Source organism: Crocuta crocuta, unplaced genomic scaffold (assembly GCF_008692635.1).
Source record: "Crocuta crocuta isolate KB4526 unplaced genomic scaffold, BGI_CrCroc_1.0 scaffold597, whole genome shotgun sequence".
NCBI classification, from domain to species: domain Eukaryota; kingdom Metazoa; phylum Chordata; class Mammalia; order Carnivora; family Hyaenidae; genus Crocuta; species Crocuta crocuta.
In genome coordinates, this window is record NW_027532427.1 from 952,336 (window position 1) to 973,190 (window position 20,855).

General features: G+C 35.7%; 1 long non-coding RNA gene across 1 annotated transcript in view; it reads right to left on the minus strand.

The window, feature by feature from the left end:
• The window catches only part of LOC144244147 (uncharacterized), a 47,523-nt gene that overhangs the window by 13,668 nt on the left and 13,000 nt on the right, over window positions 1-20,855 (minus strand). The window contains exon 4 of the long non-coding RNA XR_013338848.1: window positions 14,012-14,092. This is a non-coding gene — a long non-coding RNA (uncharacterized LOC144244147). The remainder of the gene's footprint in view (window positions 1-14,011; window positions 14,093-20,855) is intronic.

Here is a 20,855-nt window from a genome sequence, read left to right on the forward strand (position 1 = left end):
TTTCCAGTTTTTATCATGGACTAAAATCCATCTGAGTTAAAATCGTTCAAGACTTTATGCATGATGGGGGGAAAGGGGCTGTGCAAATTAATGTATTCATTCCAGATTGTATTTAGCTAACATCTTTCTTCACTTGAGCCTAACAGCTCGAGGGATTGCAAAATTATTGCATCAGCTTGACTGTGATGCTTTGTTCATTTAAAAAAAATAAATCTTCAGGCTCTGGTATCACCCTACTTTAAAATACTATTACAGTTTCCTAGTGGCTTCATAGTCAAAGGGACTGTGTAGTTTCATTTAATCTCTTTGACTCTTCAGAGATCTGCATACCCTACCCGTCTCCATTACCTCAGGAATTATGATTGGATTTAACCTTCTGCTCATTGAATTAGTGTCAGCTATCATTCTTAGTGTACATTTGTTAAATTCAATCTCTCCTATAGGGGAATGCCAGGCAGAGAAACGATAAGTGTATTAAATAGTCAGAGAGGGAAGACTGCAGAAATTGGGACTCAGAATCACTGTGCAGATAAAGAGAACTAAGTTCATGTTGCTGCTTCGTGTCTTTCAAGGAGGATACAATCGCAGCAGGAAGTGTAAGCCTTTATAGTCAGCCTTCCAGAGTGTAAGGAATACTAAGTGACTCGGGACTGTCTTTTCCCTAAAGTGAAGAGGTGGGTTTTTTTTCAAGTCAATGTTAGTGCAATGGGGAAAGCAACCATATGGAAAACCCTAAAAATTCAGGTCTTCTGTTAATCCTCAAAAAAAAATTACAACACAGGCAGTCACTGTGAACACTTCCCTCCAGCAAAGCACAGCATCTTCGACTGCTGGGTCAGAAATGAGGCAATTATATCCTGCTTAGCCACATGGCTCACAATATGGAACCACCCCTGATCTGCAAAGGTCCACGACACAGGTTAGAGTGTGTATTCAGTGTGCTTTCATAGGAAATCTCCATGTCTGTTCCAGGGCCGCGTGAAAAATAAATTAAAAAACCAAACACTGAGAAAATATGGCAAAACAGTCCAAGTACACATAAATGATCAAAACTTTAAAAAGTGACCAACAGAAGTAAGCTATCATATTAGTAAATCAAAAAGGAGAAAGCTAAATAGGTTTAATGTGAAAAAATCTAAACCAATAACACCTGTTAAAGAAACATCCCACTCGACCTATCAACCCTCCCAACCTTCCGACTTAAGGCCCAAAGATAGGGTGAAGTATGAAGAAGTGGCCCCACACTCATAAACGTTATCCTGCATGCCTGGGGCCCAAAAGAAATCAAGAGGCCCAGGACATAAATTAAACAATAGGCCTAAATGAAATTTAATGTAGGCTGCCTTTCATTTCATTTCCCTTTTAGCTTGGTTTTCTAAAGAATGCGTTCCTCAGGGTAAAACTGTATGTGTTTTAGCTTCAGGGAGAAAAGGAGACCTTGGCATCCTAATACAATGTTTCTCTAACGTTTTCTCCCCAGCTTTTCTTAATACAGTTAAAGAGCCTGAATCATTTTAAAAATAATAATAAAATAAATTAAATTTTAAAAAGCCAAAACCCTGCCAAGAGTTTTGAGATCAGACTGCTAGAGAAATGTAAAACCATATCGTCAACATGTAAATGCAGGAAACAGCGCTCTGGAGACCACGAGGAGAGCGAGGAGAGCAGGAAGGCAAGAAACCTCAGAGGCTTTATGAGGTGGAATGAGCAAAGGACAGAAGCAAGAATAAGCCAGTTCTGCTCATACCACTATATGGCAAGAAGTCAGGTTTTTTTCTGACTAATTTTTATGAAGGGAAGGGTAGCTAGAAAAATTAGGACATCACAAATAATACCTTTTTCTCCTACTCTCCTGCTAGGAGGTCATGATTATAAGAAAGAGTGGTCTAACAAAGGTTCCTGAAGGAGACACTGTATTTCATAATGCTTCAAGAGTTAGAGTTAGAAAAAATACATAAATAATATATATTAAACTATATAAAAATATATATTAAACTATATAAAATATAAAATGTAAAATATATGTAAATATATTAAAAACAAAAAATATATACCCTAATTCTATTTATTGATTATATGTAATTATAGGAATATACTTATGAAATTATATATTAATTATATAGCCATCATCACTAATAAAAACAGTCTACATTTAACAAATTGCCATCACTTTCCATTTATCAAAATAGCAAAGATTACTACAACGACAGAAAGGGGCATTGTGATAAAACCCTGGATGGAATGAAACTTGGTACGACCCCTTTGGAAGCAATTTGTCAACAAGTATGAGAACACTTAAAATGTGTGCCAGGATTTAACCCAGTAATGTTCTTCTGCAGCTCCACCCTAAGGGCATAACTTTGAAAAACGGAAAAAGCCTTATTCAAAAAGATGTTCAGCACAGTATTACTATGAATGAAATTGTGCCAGAATATAGAGAAAGCATGAAATAAATCCATATATACTCTGCAGTCATGAAAATGTTCAAGTGCTCATGCAGACTGTAATATAAAAAAAGTTTACAATATAATATTATGTTAAAAAACAGGATATAATCAACAGATGAATGGATCAAGAAGATGTGATTTATCTATACCATGAAATACTACATGGCAATGAGAAAGAATGAAATCTGGCCATGTNATAGTAATATCCCAACAGTATTTTTACAATTATACATTAAGGAAAGACCAAAAGAGGGGGGAAAAAATAACCTGTCACTTGCCTTCAATATGCACAATCCTTTCTTTGTTCTCTTTCTGTATTTTAAATTTTCTCTAAGAAATACAAATTTTATAATAAAAAGCACTGAGCTCCAAAGCAAGCTTTTAAGGGTAAAAGCTTAATTAAGATGCAAAATAAGCAGTGGTTATAAATATGAGCCACACCAATTATATTCTTCTGCCTGATTTTTTAAAATTTGCACAGCTGACACATAAAATTTGATGGCAGATAAAGGTAAAGCTGTTTTTTTTAATCTTAGCATATTACTATGAAGCGCAGTCGGGCATCTACGTTTCTGCACAAAAGCCACTAGCACACCCATAGTGGAAACATTTAGGCTGGGTAAGAACACAGTAAGTTAAGGAAATAGGATTAAATAATAATTATGGGAAAACTAATTGAACTTTTGGGGCACCTGGGTGGTGCAATCAGTTAAGCATCCAACTGCTGACCTCGGCTCAGGTCATGATCTCAGAGTTTGTGAGTTCAAGCCCCACACTGGGCTCTGTGCTGATGGTGTGGAGCCTGCTTGGGATTCTCGCTCCCTCTCTCTCTCTGCCCCTCCCCCATTCATGTGTGCTCTCCCTATCTCTAAATAAATAAATAAATAAACTTTTAAAAACATTTTATTTTAATAAACTTTCTAAACTCACATAAAAATTGAGTGCCAACTGTGGTGCATATAGGGGCTTATTTCCTACATTAACTTACTTTCAGAAAAGATTTAGTAGAGCAGGTGTACCAGAACTACTATCTGCTAGGCACTTGTATTATCTTATTAAATCATTAAATGATACCCACAAGATAGGCATTATTCCCTTTTCACAAATGAGAAAACTAAGGGTCAGACAGATTCAAGAATTTGCCAAAGGTTGCAATAAATTCATGGATTAAAGAACTCATCATTTTTCTCTGACAACTAAAGCCCCAAAGACAAGGGTAGAGGAGTTGGGCCTGAATCCTGTCTCCGGTACCTAAATGCAAACAGTTGAAAACAGGATGATAAACCTTGGCAACTCCTCAAGCCTCAGATTTGCTGAAAATATTTTTGTAAGTCTTGCATGCAAGAGGCAAAACCTAAAAATACATGTAAAGGATATCCTGTATCTTAAAAACATAAAATGAAAAAACAAAAGAACCATGAAATTCAGTGTGTATTTTATGTGTGAACCTGAGAATTCTGCCATGTAGCTGTATATTTAAATACTGGAGTTTTAGAAGGGGTCCTTAGGGGTGCCCAGGTGGCTCAGTCAGTTAAGTGTCCCACTCAGGTCATGATCTCATGGTCTGTGAGTTCAAGCCCCACATCAGGCTCTATGCTGACAGCTCAGAGCCTGGAGTCTACCTCAGATTCTGTGTCTCCCTTTCTCTCTGCCCCTCCCCTGTTCATTCTCTCTCTCTCTCTCTCAAAAATAAATATTAAAAAAAGAAGGGGTCTTTTATCTTGGGAATTCCTTTCCCAACCTAGTCAAGGAAGTTCTTGCTTCTTGGCTATAGAGGTAAAACGGATCCAGAATCTTGCAGGAACATGTGATCAACTATCTTTTGTGCACAAGATCAAGCAGAGAGGACCACAAGTATGGGTATGACAGCCACAGAAAGTGTGTGATGAACCTCCCCACGCCCAGCTTCATGGGTGACAGCCTGGGCAGTAGCACTGGCCCCTGAGCTTCATTTAATGCTTTTCTGTCACCATCTTAAAATTCTTCAGAATTTTATCTTTCAAGTTGTGTATGGTAAGTGAAGTCCACTGGGACAATCAAGCATTTGCCTGAAGAGAAAGAGACAAGTGCCATATGGGTATCTGCCATTCCTTGCCACTCCCTTCATGGAATTCAGATACCCCATGAGCACAGAACTCTGGGGGATCCACAGTGCACGAGTTCATCAAGACTCCAAGTGACTATTAAGAGTGTTATAACGTCTGTGAGTGAGTAAGCAGAGGCACTGACAGCCTCCAAAGAGAGGTGTTGTTTTCCATTCAAATCAGAACTTGATTGATGTGCAGAGATAAGGCAATAGTGTTCTAAAAAACACAAATGGCCAAGGTACCCTATTTATCTTTTCTTGCTAATGCTACTTCCCTCTGTTAGCCAACTTCTAACTTTGAAAATTATGATGTAGAAGGAAAGGAAAAGGTAGGGCAACCCACAATTCCATTTCCTTTCAGTCCTTCTTGACTCATCTGTAAGCCAAAGATTGAAATTGCTGGCAGAATGTGTGTATATCAAGGAGTGAAATACAAATAGTAGAAATTTGCTTCATACAGGGTTTCCACTCTTCTGGTAATTACATATGCATGTATGAGCTACAAAATACAAATTGCGCAATTTTTGTTATTTCATGTATGAGGTAAATGTTCTCAAATCTCATTTAAAACTGACATTATGCAACATAAAGATGTATGATGCAATTTATGCCAATAATTCAAATTTTTAATTTTTCTTTTCTTAGAATGACATTAAATAGCAAGTAAAAAACCACTGTGACAAGTCAAGAGAGAGGCCATCGAAGAATGAAAAAAGCTTTACATCTTAGTACCTTTAATGGCATTTTTGTTCCTCTTTAATGAATAAAGGGCCCCACATTTTCTCATTGCATTTGGCCCTGAAAATTATGTGGCTGACCCTCCCTTACACCGATATAGTTTTGTCTTCAAATCCCAGGAAAGAGACACATGTAAGAAAAGAAAAAAGCCATTTGGGGGTGCATCTGTAAGAAATGGATGGTTCTATTTAAAACAAAACTATTCCAGTCCTGATATTCTGTGCAGTAGCAAACAGGATATGCAGATTCATAGTAGCACGAGTTCACTGATTTGTTTTCTTAGCCATGCCTGTACAAATAGCTTTTGAGATTTTGAATGCAAAGGACGAGTGCTTTATCATGGCAAAGGTCATTTAAAATTCATACCCTGCACTACAATGTGCAAGCCACCCCTTGCAGTCTAATGTCTTTTCTAAAGTTAATTAACGGGCCTGCTACTTCTCCTCCATTATCTTGGCCATTGATGAAGATGTTAAATGGATTGGTTCTTGGAATGACCCCTTGAAGATGAGTACCAGTGATGTCAACCCAAGCTAATGCAGCCTAGAAGTCCTTTTTAAGCACAACACTTTAATAATCTGAGCAATTACTTAACAGGAGTGTCTCTCCATTTGTAGACAGCAAGTCATACAGAAAGGAAAAGTCTTCCTAAGTCAAGATAAATTACAACCGATGTCTTCCCTCAGTTACCATTCCTCCTCTTCACCCACCCCCACTCTATCTATTAAGCCCACCTGCCTTGTCTCAGAATGAAATTAGATCCATTTGCCTTAGCTCAGAAAGCAAACAAATGAGTCTCAATGGTCTGACTTGTTTCTCTTGATTATAATTTGAAAAATAGAGCTGAGGCAAGATGATATTTACCTTTGCAGAAGGGAGAGTGCTGAGGAAGAGAGAGAAAGCCATATCACCTACTTCTGCACTTTTAATCCATGCTCCTGCCCTTTGGATTCTTTATGGTTTCCCTACAGGGTTCCTCTGTTCTTATTCCTCATTCACATGTCCTCACCCGTGGGAAGTTGGAACATTTGCACTGGCACCTAGGATAAAGGGATTCCATTTCCAAATTAGTTTGGAATATGATTATCTTTTATTCATATAAGAAAATACTCATTCTCTGACATGGCTTAAAGTATCAGGCACCTAGAACAAGGGAAATAATATATTCAGTTTCCTACAGCTCACTTTGGCTTGTTTTTTTATGGAAAATTAATTTTTTCAGGAAAACATGTATTTATTGTAAAAAATTCTTGTGTTCTCTCCTTAGGAGATGAGTAGCATAAGACAGAATTCTCTAGGAGAAAGGAAAAGAATTCCTTTGTCCATATGCCTATAAATATGGTTGCTAATATTTATACAGCAATACCATCCTTTAAAATTTTGCAAAATTTGGGTGGCTCAGTTGGTTAAGCGTCTGACCAGCTCAGGTCATGATCTCACGGTTCATGGGTTCAATCCCCGCATCCAGCTCTGTGCTGAACGCTAGCTCAGAGCCTGGAGTCTGCTTCAGATTCTGTGTATCCCTCTCTTTCTGACCCTCCCCTGCTCACATTGCCTTTCTCTCTTTCTCTCTTTCTCAGAAATAAATAAAACAAAAAAAATAAATTTTTGCAAAATTTTACCTGCTCCCCTAACCCACCCTTCCCTCCCAGCATTCTACTTTAAATAGATCTGACTTGCATTGGAAAAATAAATAAATAAAAAATAAAATGAGGAAATAAAACAAGGAAATTTGTTTAATTTTTAAATTGACAGGCAAGAACAACATGGACCCACGGCTTGTTGAATTATTTTTTAATGTTTTATCATATCAGTCATAGATGATCTTGGGCATATGGTAACAATAACTAGTCATTTCTAGACCTGACAGGCGAACTACTGGACAAAAATTTAATAAAAAACCTGCTTTCTGCCTTCCAAAGATTTTCACTATAAACATAGAGATACGATCTTTCCTTTGACTGTTATGAATAAGCTGAGAAAATGGCGATTACTAAGATAGTTTCCACATATCCCCTGTAATAATGGCTCAAAATGAAATTAAACCTGTCAACAGTTGCATCATATAGCAGCCCTTTTCCCATCCACCAAAACCCCTAAATTTTCTCTTTAGTTAGGTCATCATTAATAGAACAGTGTACAGGACAATATTTCAAACTGACAAATTACCTGATATGAATATCCTCTCTCTGTTCTAATATTCTGATGTATCAGTGGATTTCCCTTCTGAGATATTAAAGAATTATTTGTATGTCCTCATCTTCTAAATAGTGTTATGGGTTTTGTGCTTGTGCAGACATGTACAATTGCTAATTTTTAAAAAAAGGCTGAGGTAATTGATATTTATGCCTCTTCCTATAAACTAGAATTTATGATATAAAAAACAATACCAAAATATGAATATTATTTGTCTTGCAAAAAAAAAGCCATAAGTTTTTTAATTCTTGAAAATCCAAATTCTTCAAGTGTCTTCAAGTATAGAAATGTGAAATGGATGGATTGAATACAGTGACTAATGGGAGGTTCTGTGGCTCAGGCCTTATAATAAACTCTAATGCATTTGATTTTTTTCTTTTTCTTTAGAGTGCACTATTACTTCCTAATTATTTCTTCTGATTTTTAGTATCATAGAAAAATATATCATATTAAAGACTAAAAATATTACAGTTAGGTATGAAAATGTGGTCTAGACCAGCACCATCTAACAGAGCTTTCTGTATTGATAGAGATGTTCTGTATAAGTGCTGCCTAATGAGACAGTCACTGTCTACTTGTGGCTATTGAGCAATTGAAATGTGGCTGGTATAGCTCAGGAACTGAGTTTCTAATTTTATTTAGTTTTAATTAGTTTGTATTTAAATAGCCTTCTGTGGCTAGAGGCTATGTCATGAGATAGCACAAATCTAGACCAATCAACTTTTGAATGGTTGGGACCCCTCTGCAAAATCCCTCCTGAGCTTCTGTCTCCAAATAATCACTAATAACTATTCTGAATTTTATTTTCAACTTTATTATATAATTCTAAAACAAAACAAAGCTCAGATTTAATTATGCTAAAATGTCAATGGTGTATGTGTATGTGTTGAAAGTTTTCTATTTGCTCATATTTATATTTCACTTAATGGGAGCTATAGGAAGAATAAACAATGCCTAATCCTTGCCAAACAGCTTGAGAGACAAAAACATTAAAAAAAAAAAAAAAGACAAAGCAATATGTGACTGTGTATCTCTGTCTGTAAGTGTTACAAGACTTAGGAGAAAGATCAGGAAGACGGGTCTCATTAACTCTAACCAATATGGCTCCTAAAGAGGATAAGAAGACACTTAAGTTTACACGATGGGCAAAATTAGTCATCTAATCTCTGAATAGGGGGCTGGTTTTCATTAAAAGAATAATTGCATGGCCATTTTAACAGCAATATATTATCAAGAAAGATTACACCAATAACCAGGCGGTTAATTAACAGCAAATCATTAACTTCTGAATATAGCATTTTAAATGTTTATTGGTTAAACGATGATAACAGCATCATCTTTTGAATTTCACTTCAAGAATTACCATAAAGGTAAAAACATCCGAAAATGCTTTTGAAAGTAAACGTGTAATGTAAGTACAAGGCACTGCTTTAGAGATTCAAAGCCAGCAAGGAAACAGAAAAACACACAACAAAGTAAACATGTTTGGCTACTGGCTACATTTTCAGAATTCTAGAGGAAAATAAATATAACTCAAAATAAAAAATGTTCAGAGTTATCCTAGGCAACAAAGAACACAGCACTTTATATGATCCACCAGACAAACACCACTTCCTCTAAACAATAAAAAAGCAGCCCAGGTATTAATGAAGATCTGGCAGCTTTTCTGTACAGGCTACTCAACAAGGCAGACAACCTTCAGAAAGAAGATACAAGCTGTCAGGTTCATCCAGTTATAATTGGAGTATATATTGACTTTGGTCGGTTAGCAAAGAGAGTATCAACTTACAAAGTGCTAGCTCTGATGGAGATGTGATAACTGAAGATCATTGTTAAGATGTCTGCCACTTTCCAAAAGATTTGTCTTCAGAAGTTAATAAGAATTTTAAAGTGTTGCAACAATTGCATGTCAACATGAGCTATTTCTTAACTATTACACATAAATTTATAATATATTAATTTGTTTGAGCATATTCTTTCTGTCATTGAATTCAATTAAAGTTGAATAATTGTAAACATATAAATCACCAGAGCCTAAAATAACTAATTTTCAAGTAAAAATAAACTAAGAACATAAGAAATTATTCACATTCAATCACATTTTGTCATCAAGCTTATTTTTCTGATGAAATATTTTCAATAAATAAAAATTTAAACTGGGGTGCTGTATATAGAATCATTAATAGATCCTTAACTCCATATAAAATGATAAATGCTTCTATTATGTATTTATATATTGTTTGGATTAGATATATCACTGTATTCAGTTGATCTGCTTTCCCTTAAATTAAAGCTAATTGTTTCACAAAGAAATATATATTTGAGAAGTATACAGGACCATAAATAATGGATATATTTGGAAGCATGAAATTGATATCTTGGTTTGATAGACCCCCAAACTGAAACCAATTATAGTCAGTCTGGATCACCCACCTATTGTCATATAGAGTTTTGTTTCAAGCTTAAGCATTAAGAGAAAGAAAAAAACTAATAAAATTATTTTCACTGAAGCAGCAAGACTTTGCACCATAATCTGAAACTCAACCTGAAGTCTTGATCAGACTTAGTTAGCTGAAAGAGCATTCTAAAACCACAAATTTGGTAACAGGAAAACTGGGTTTTGAGACTGTGTTCTTTATGCTCATTTAAATTCAAATATGATCTTTTTAAGGTAATTCAGGAAAAAGTACAGAAGACTCAGCTGTCCTGATCACATAAGCAAAACTATCTTCAGTCCAGGACTGAAAACCAACCCGTTCCTCTCAATCTATTTCCTAGTTTACAAAATGACATTTTATATACCAGTAAATGAGAAAATCCATTTCTGCCCCACTGAGTTGAACCATTGTCCTCACTAAGATTTCATGAAACAAGTTCAATGACATAATGCAATTACAATAAAATTTTTGGATTCATATTAACATGATCACCTTAGCTTCACATAGAAAATATTAAGAATGTTTACAGTTGTTTCTAATTTCACGCATTTTAACTTGGTAAATCCTATCATGTTTGCCATTAAAATACTCCTAATGTGAAAAGGTGCACAATACTTCTTCATTTTAGACTCCATGTGACTAGAGACTTGGTACTTGATGGCTCCGGGGGAATCACTAATGAGCTACAAAGCCTTTACACCTCTGGGTCAGGAGTTTGGATTAGACCTAGGTTGGGAATGACAGAAAGTCGTTACCATCTCATGATAGTTCAATGGTTTATGTGAAGGGAATTCATTGTTTCAGGCCACTTTCTAATGAACAAGCATCCGCCTCACCAAAAGTCACCACTGCTTTTGACAGTAATTGGCAGAGACCTGGAGAATGAAAAATTCAACTAAGAATTGTGTTCCTTCCATGTTATGATGACCATATCCAAGTTAGGAATCCTTTTAATGGAAAAAGATACAATGCTCTCTGCAGGTCTGTCTATGAAAAGTGTGGTTGGGAGAGATAGAGGGAAGAAGAAAAATTGAAGGGAAAGAGAGAGCCATTCAGAAGAAGAGAGTAAATCAAAATGCAGTAAGACTATTCATCAAAAGCTTTACTAATGCAGCAAAGGTATTTAATTCAGAAGAGGCATTCATCTGTTAATCTGTTTCTCTCCTGGTAAGAAGGCAATAAAATGTAAAAATGCTTCCTGAGGCCTCTCGACTGGGGAATCAAAAAGATGATAAAAGCCTTGAAATAGTGTTGCCTTAACAGAACGTTGTCACTACACAGTACTACTATCCTCTTCAGGAAGCCATATTGATTACAGTTAGTGAAAGAAACTGTGCCAATCTTTCTTCTTCTCAGTCTTTTAGCACTCACAGACATAAATACACTATCATATATTGCTCTTTACTGTTCAGAAATGTTCTTGTAAGCATTTGTCTCAAGTTGTGTGGCAAGGAATAGGCATTGTTTATTCTTCGTATAGCCCCCATTATGTGAAATATAAACATAAGCAAATGAAAATTTTCCATAAACACACACACACATGCATGCACATATACACGTATGCCACTGACATTTTAGTGTAATCGAATCTGGATTTTATTTTGTTTTAGAATTATATAATAAAATTCAAAATCAAATTCAGAATAGCTATTAGTGATCATTTGGAAACAGAAGCTTAGGAAGGATTTTGCAGAGTGGTCCCAACCATCTGAAGATCGATTGGTCTAGATCTGTGCTATCTCCTATGGTAGCTCCTAGCCACAGGAGGCCATCTAAATACAAATCAATTAAAACTAAATAAAACTAGAAATCCAGTTCTAATTCTACAATGGTTGTACCAGCCGCATTTCAATGGTTCAATAGCCACACGTGAACAGTGGCTGCCTCATTAGGCAGCATTTATATAGAACATTTCTATCAACGAAGAAAGCTCTATTGGACAATGTTGGTCTAGATCACATTTTCATCCTTAGGGAAAACATTACTTTTAAAATAGCATATCATTTTAAGATGCTTTCAGATGTATGTAACACAAAACTTTACTCAGACAAACTTACAGGATAAGGTTTGACTCTCATAAGTGCAAATTGAGAGGTAGGCTAGACCTCAGGATAGCTTTAATCTAGTATGCAAGATCTATTTCTCTGGGATCCCCTTAAATTTCCTTCCAGTGAACTGATTTCATGTTCCACCTACCTTCCTTCCTGTCAGAAAAATGGCTGTGGCGATTTCCATTTTCATTTTCACACATCCTGAAATCTAAAGGAAGAGAGTGGTATCTTCTAGGTCAGAAAACTTTGTTCTTTGAATCTCCATAAAACCCTATCCTCTTTCATTTCATTGACCAAATTGGCTTCCATGTGCCTTCCTCAACAAGAGATACTGACTGAGGCTACTGGCTTAGGCCTAATTCCTGAACAGTGACTGTGAAAAAAGTTAGGAAAATGAATTTTAGACCAACCAGGACCTACTCCTTGGAGTCAAGGAATGGCCACCACTTGGACAACATGGCAGAAAATTGGGGGGTATCCTTCTGAAAAAGGGACGATGAAAATAAATGCTGGGTAGGCAAACAATAGTGGCTACTAAAGGCAGACAAAAATGTTTATCCTGTATTACAATTTTTGTACATTTCCTAAGACTCCTTTGAAATGTGACATTTTAGGAGTCAGTATTCCCACCCACTTGCCCCAAAACACCCAAGCATAAAAATAAACAGCAGAAACATCTCTAGTTTTGAGTTGTATGAGGCTCTGACATATGAGTGGGTAGAAAAAAGTGAAGCAAGTGACAAGGGTTGTGCTTCCATAGAAGATAATTAAACTATAATATAAAAAGAAAGATCTTCTAATGTGGGGGAGAGGGTAGAGAGAAAAATCCAAATTAACATATCTAAGAAAAGTGTTCTGTCCTAAGGCAGATCTTTATCAATTCTCCCAACCATTATCCAAATTTCGTGCTCTACAGTTAAAAAAGAGAAAGAGCGACTAAGTAAATCCTAGAGATGGTCAGTGGCAGAGCCAGAACTCAAACCAGATCTGTCTAACCGAAAGCTCATTCTACATCCCTTCACCCAAAGCCAGTATATCTGAACCAAAGCCTATTTGCCACATAGTTTCCATTAAGCCCTGATGTCAACATACACTGAGGAGCAAGTCATGGCAAGCCCAGCACTGTGCTAGTGCCCGATGGCGAGACAAGATACAAGTTAAAATACATAGATCAATGCATGAAAGCAGATGCTAAGAGCTCAATCAGTAATTCAGACAAGGAGCTCCACAAGATTGCCAAGATGGGGAGAAAGGAAAAGGAGAAACCAGTAACTATAGTCCCAAAACTAAACTGAAGGAAAGGACATTAGACATGGGGACCCTGGTGAAAGCTTCATAGTGAAAGCTTCAGCTGTCTGAATCTGAGGAGAAGCAACATGAAAAGTTTTCCAAAGAAGAATCCCACTATTGTATTTATTAAATGCCTTATAAATTTTAAAATACTTTCACAACCATAAATTCCAATGACACTACCATATAACGTATCAGATGTTCTACATGTACTATCTCGATCTTAACTGTAGCTGGTATAGACAGGTCATATGATTTGAAGGAGCAGAAAGGGAGCTCAAACCCAGATCTGACAGTAAACACTGAAAACACTGTGCTTTTCTCATCTTTGTTATTTCTCTATTATTTTATTTTACTTTCAAATTGATATTTAAAGATAGGCTGTGAAATTTTATAATATTTCAATTGAGTTGGATTAAGAGTCATACAGGAGACAGGAGCCTAGGTGGCTCAGACTGTTAAGCATCTGACTAGGGCTCAGGTCATGATCTCGCAGTTCGTGGGTTCCAGCCCCACATTGGGCTCTGTGCTGACAGCTCAGAGCCTGGAGTCTGCTTGGGATTCAGTGTCTCCCTCCCTCTCTGCCCCTATTAACTAAGTGTCTCTGCACATGCATGCGCTCTCTCTCATACTCAAAAATAAAATTAAAAAATTAAAAAATTGTTTTAAAGTCATACAGGAGAGAGATGGATAATTGGAGAGAACATATTTTAAAAATGTATATGTAGGAAATGAAAAAAAATAATTTTTATTTTTGTAACTTACAGGCAGTCAAGGTACTGTAGATTCCTGGGTGATGAAGATGACAAAAAACAACGCCAAACCCCAATGGGAATTCCAGAATCCCTAGGGAGAGGATGGAGAACATACATTTACAATTGCTTATGATTGATCTTCCTCCAACCAAAGTGGGATTCATCCAAATAGTAGATACATTATCCCATAAGAAAATGTAGAATAACAAGTATGGAATCTTACTAGGATTCAAGAGGCATAGGATTAAATCTTAAGATAGAAGAAAGAATAAATATATTCAGAAATATGTAGCGCATCTATAAGTCAGGTCACCTAACATAGTCTATCAATTCTAGTAATGGACAGAAAGCAAAGGGCTGAGCAGAGACCAAGACTTGCAGTAAACACCAGAACTTTCTCCACTGAGATGTAGTAGCATCCATCAGCCTGAATATTGTGGCTTGTATTTCACCTGTATACATGTCCTGGAGCAATCAGATTCTTGCAAATAAAAATAAAACTGAAGGAAGACACTAATAGCAAACCCCTTTTGAACAGTATTTTGTTGGTTATACTATCACAGTTGATAGTTCTCACACTTAAAACCAAAACTTTGTAAGTCTTTGCATATGAGAAGGGGAAAGATAGCAAGAAACATAAAGAAGAGAGGCTCAACCTAGAATTGCCACTTCAAAAACAAGAGCAAACAAAATAAAAATCTCCATAAGTAAACATGCTAATATCAAAGTCCAGCAGAATATTGTTTTAAATATTACTTTAGATACCTTTATTGTTTGTTAATAAAATTATTTTGTTCATAAAAAAATCAGAAAATACATAAAGATACATGCATCTTATGTACATATACATAAACATATATATAAATACATAATACATGCTACATGTATAATATATATGTTTATAAAATATATATAAAGATAACCATTGTAAATATTTTTATTGCATCCTCTTCTAGAATATTTGGAATATTCTGACCATATATATATATGTAAAATTATAGATTTGTATCATAATTTATAATGAGTGATCAAAAAGAGTTCCCCTCCTTGAATATGTTTGGGAATCATTAGAATAAATTGTCTTAACTAGAATGAAAGTTGGGTACAAGTTCCATTTGTCATAAATGTTAAAAATATACTATATGAATCTTAGGAAAATGTAAAGGAACACATGAATGACAGGAAGGGCAAAAATCAAAGATCTACAAGAAAAAAGAATGTAGTGAAAATGTCTTTGTATTTACAAACTAAACTGTAAAATTTTATCACTAATCTGATTAATATATTTTTAATCTGATGACAAATATAAAGACTCTTAAGGTCCTATTTTCATTTTTAAGATTTTGTATTTAAGAACACTAATATAATCAATTTTCTTTTAAAATGGAAAGTATAGTCCTATCCTAGTGCTATGAGGTCAAACATAAATGCTAAAGTAATACTTTCTCTCCTCAAGAATCCTATATGCTTACTTTTATTTTCTATCTGGCTAGTTTTCACTTAATCACTGCCAAAGGATATATCTTCAAGGTCTGAATTTTGAAATTTTAATAAAAATTAATCACATTGTATTGAAAACATAAAACAGTACTGGTTTCTCCAAAATCCTTGTTTCATCTCTTCAATATATTTGCAGAGTTCTTAAAGACATGGACATTTCTTACCGTATGTGCCCAAAAAAGTTTAGTTTAAAAATGTCCAGAATGGACAGATACTCTATAGCATGTACACAAACCCATATCATATATATTTTCCATCTTTCTTGTCAATTTTAATCAAAGATTTTTTTAGGGGCCTAGATAAGCATTCCTTAGCAAGATTTTTTAAATGTATTTACATCATTTAAAGTCCAGTGAAAAAAAATCACATGTAAAACTTTTAAAACAGGAAAGTTTCCCTAGAATCCTGAGCATAAGAGGTTTTACACTCTGCACTGGGATTTTTAGCAGAAAGGTTTGAGGAGGGGCGCCTGAGTGGCGCAGTCAGTTGAGCATCCGGCTTCGGCTCAGGTCAAGATCTCGGGGTTCATGGGTTTGAGCCTCTCATCAGGTTCTGTGCTAACAGCTCAGAGCCTGAGGCCTGCTTCAGATTCTGTGTCTCCCTCTCTCTCTGCCCCTCCCTTGCTCATGCTCTATATCTCTCTGTCTCAAAGGTAAAACAAATGAAAGAAAGAAAGAAAGAAAGAAAGAAAGAAAGAAGGAAAGAAGGAAGGAAGGAAGGAAGGAAGGAAGGAAGGAAGGAAGGAAGGAAAGGAAAGGAAAGGAAAGAAAGAAGGAAGGAAGGAAGAAAGGAGGGAAGGAGGGAAGGAGGGAGGGAGGGAGGGAGGAAGGGAGGAAAGGAAGAAAGAAGAAAGTTTTGAGGAGCAGTATCTCACAATTGACAAAAAGTGCTTTGCACATAATGGAGGTTTAGCAAATAATTACGTTGATTTGAGTTGCCATCAGATGTAACTTGGAAATATTAGAAAGTTTACTTTTGACACATTATAACATATCAGAGGGAAGAGAGAAGTGAAATTAGAAAAATTAATAATAAATTTCTGTTAAATGACTTCTAAACACCTCTTACAAGGCAATTGGAATTCTTTGAAAATCTGAATTCTCCAATGGCTGCATTCCTGCTGATTTCTCAACTGCCTGTGGAAAAAAAATCCAAATTCCTTAGCTCGTCATGCATCTAGAGTCCCACTTTGTTTCCACTTTACTCTGTTTCAGGCCAAATTGCATTACTCCCAGTTCTCTATACACATCCAAAATTTTCCTGCCTTCAGCCAATCTATTCCCTCTAACTTGAATGCCTTTCCCTATCCTGCCATTATTGTTTTCTAAGTATGGACTAAATGCCACCTTTTCCAGAAAGCCTTTCATGATCTTTTACCCTGGGAAGCTATGGCTCCTTCTGATCTGAATAAGAAATTTATATAGTCCTCTTTCATTTAATGTATTTTCTACTTTGTTAGATGTACATATATGTCTTACTTTCCCTGCTAAATTTATCAACTTTTTGAGGGAAGGTAAAAATATTGGTGTAAATCCTAATAAGTAATGAATTAATACATTTAAATTGTTCCAAAAAGCCAGAGATATCATTAACATAACTAGTTTTAATTTATCCTTCAAACATATTTAAGGATCAATCCCCATTATCTCCTATAACAACAGTTTCATTGACTGGAGAAAGCAGAAAGGGAGGGAAACACCCTTTAATAAAATCTGCAAAGATCCGGTCTGTTCAAAGTCTGTACTAGGAATGCACTGCCAAGTTCCTTTCGGATTCTGTCAGCAGGCTTTCAACCATTTTAATTTAAATGAATCATCCAAAAAATCTCTGGCATTTAATACACCCACTTCTCAGAGATATGAAATTCAGTTTTTCTTTATGTCATTTCATTGATGGTGACAGATAATGTCAAAAACTTACTGATTAATAGCTGTTTCTGATTTAGTGGAAATAACCAAAACAAAAGTTGGATAAATTTTTTTTTTTTTTACAGAGATGTTTTAGTCCAAGTGCAGAAGTAGACACAGTGGGTTATAATTACATACCCTTCTCAGGACTACCTATAACTATCACGGACTGTAAAATGCACCTTGAACTGGTTTAAGTGAGGGAATGATTACAACAAAACATGTATTTGTCATTCTCTCAATCATACACAGACATGAAATCATATTTGTTGTTTCAGAAGAGATTGGAGGCATCTGAGACAAAAACATAAAGATAAAAAATCGCAATAGCACCACCAGGACATCTTTTTGAACACAGAGATTGACAACAGGAACATCTTACTTATAGGAAAAAGGTCGTTCAGCCTAAGCTTTGGAAACTAATTGAATACTAAGAAATCCATAGAACTTATTTTGTGAAATCTTATTTCTTCCATCCATTGAAGTGGATATAATGTACTTCAAAAACAGATGGACTTGAATATGTATCATTTTAATAGCTTTCTTTTTATTCCCCGCTTTACTGAGATACAACTTAGGGGCGCCTTTTGGAGTTAACTTCCTGAACTCTTCCAGGTAACTCTAAAAGTAACATCGTAGTCTGACTGGTTTAGATTTACACAAAACTGGTTTCTGTTGGATACAACTCTTTGAATTGCTGGGTTTTCCTTAATTGGAAATTACCATTTTCAAGCACCCTTGACTCTAGTCTTTCCTCCTCTCTCAGAATTTTTCAGCTACTTCATCCTTATCATCCTTATCTATCATTCATAATATGCAAAAGTATTTCTGTTGCACAAGAGCAAATAATTGAGATTATTTAGCTAATAATAATAATAATAATAATAATAAATTCCATGAGCTTACTCCACTTCCAATAACATCCAATTAAGAATTATAAGTAATTATATATCTTTTAGAGCTAGAAATTCCAAGTAAGGTGAATTACACTGAAATACGCCCAATAGCAAAATATGTTATTAACAATTTCAGAGGGTAACTGAATATCCATCTGTTATCAAGAAGTAGATTTTGCTAAATGCTTTTTTTCTTGTTTCTCAAAGTCAACTTTATTTGAGATATAATGATATACAATAAAACTCACTCTTTTTAAATGTAGCTTGATGAATTTTGACAAATGCACACAGTCATGTAAACACCACCACAATTAAGAATCAGAATATTTCCATCATCTAGAAAAGTTCCTTTATTTCTCTTCAGAGATGATCAATTCCATGACCCCCAGCTCTAGCCAACCACTGATTTGTTTTCTGTCCCTATAGGTCTGCCCTTTCTAGTGTATTTTATACATAGGGTCTTACAGCATTTACTCACGTAGCATAATACTTTTGAGATTCATCCACAAGGACCCAGCTATTTGTAGCCTATTCCTTTTTACTCCTAAATAGCATTCCATTGTATGACTATAACATTATTTATTTATAAATTCACCATTTGAAGCAAACTAGGCTTATTTTCATTTTGAGGTTACAATGAATAAAGCTTCTATGTGCATTTGAGTACAGATAGGCCTTTGTGTGGACTTGTTTGTATTTTTTATTGTTGTTAAATAATTAGAAGTGGGATTGCTAAATCATATGATGTCTGTTTATTTTTTAAAAATGCCTATTTTCCATTGTGGCTCTATTATTTTGTATTCCCATCAACAATGTGTAAGGATTCCCAGTTATACCATGAACCCATTATCACTGGTTATTTGTTGACCTTTTTATTTATTTTATTTTTTATTTTTTAATGTTTTATTTATTTCTGAGAGAGAGACAGACAGACAGCATGAGCAGGGGAGGGTCAGAGAAAGAGGGAGATACAGAATCTGAAACAGGCTCCAGGCTCTGAGTTGGCTGTCAGCACAGAGCCCAACGCAGGGCTCAAACCCACGAACCATGAGGTCATGACCTGAGCTGAAGTCGGATGCTTAACCGACTGAGCCACCCAGGTGCCCCTTATTGACCTTTTTAACTTTTGTCACAATAGTGGGTCTACAGTAGTATCTCAATATGATTTTAACTTGTATTTCCCTACTAACTATATGATGTTGAGCATTTTTTCATATGTCACTCTACGAATTGTCTATTTAAAAGCTCTGTCCACTTGAAATGCTGATGCATAGGAGGACATGTACCCCAATGTTCATAGCAGCACTCTCCACAATAGCTAAAACATGGAAAGAGCCTAAGTGTCCATCAACAGATGAATGGATCAAGAAGATGTGGTTTATCTATACCATGGAATACTACATGGCAATGAGAAACAATGAAATCTGGCCATGTGTAGCAACATGGATGGACCTTGAGGGTGTTATGCTGAGCAAAATAAGTCAGGCAGAGAAGGACAAATATCATATGTTAGCACGTAGAGGAGGATTAGGAGGAACTTGATGGAGGAACAAGGAGGAGAAGGAGGGGGGAAATGGTGGGGGAAAGGGAGAGAGGCAAACCATGAGAGACTCTTGAACACTGACAAAAACTGAGGACTGATGGATGTGGGGGGGAGGAGGGATGGGCATGGAGGAGGGCATTTGTGGGGATGAGCACTGAGTGTTACGTGGAAACTAATTTGACAAAAAACTATTTGTAAAAAAAAAAAAAAAAGCTCTGTCCACTTTAAAAATTGGACTGTTTGTCTTATTACTATAAAAGTTTTTATAAACTCTGGCACAAGTCCTTTATGAGATATGAGTTACAACTTCACTGAATATTGTAGCACATATCCCATTGAACACTTATCCAATGACTATAGAGGTCAAATTAGATAAGGACTATATCACTCCAGATCAAATTCTCTAGGAACTGTACCACCCAAAGGTCAATTTCCTCTAAGCCTGTATCACCCAGTGATCAACTTCCAAAAGACTGTACCATGCAAAAGTCAAATTCCATGAAGACATACCATGAGAACGATACCATTCAATATCTTCAAGGGAGAGGAGCTCGCATTTATCATATTCTGAAATCAATTGCTTTGTGTTTATATCCAAGATGATCCAATTCTGTCATTCTCATCAAGTCATGTCTTGAGACATGAACTTGAGAACAAAAATGCTTCGAATTTACACTGATGGCAACTCTAAAAAATACTTTGCTTTACACTACCAAACTTATATTTTAAAGATTGGATAAACCTCATTAACTCCAGTGTCTCTTTTCCATGCCGCATTCATTATGGGCCACTTGGCAATATTAATTTGTATTTGTATATTTCATTGCATATGTTCTGATGTCATTTTTTTTTCTGCTTGTTAGTAGTGTCTCTCCCCTAAATTAGGAATCACTCTTCTGTTCTGTCTAGAGTACATTGCTCAGTGTTTAGCTGGGTTTAATTCAGGCTCCAAGGAGGAAACAGATTTCACACTCAAAGGTTATAATAAAGGGTCTATTTACAAAACTG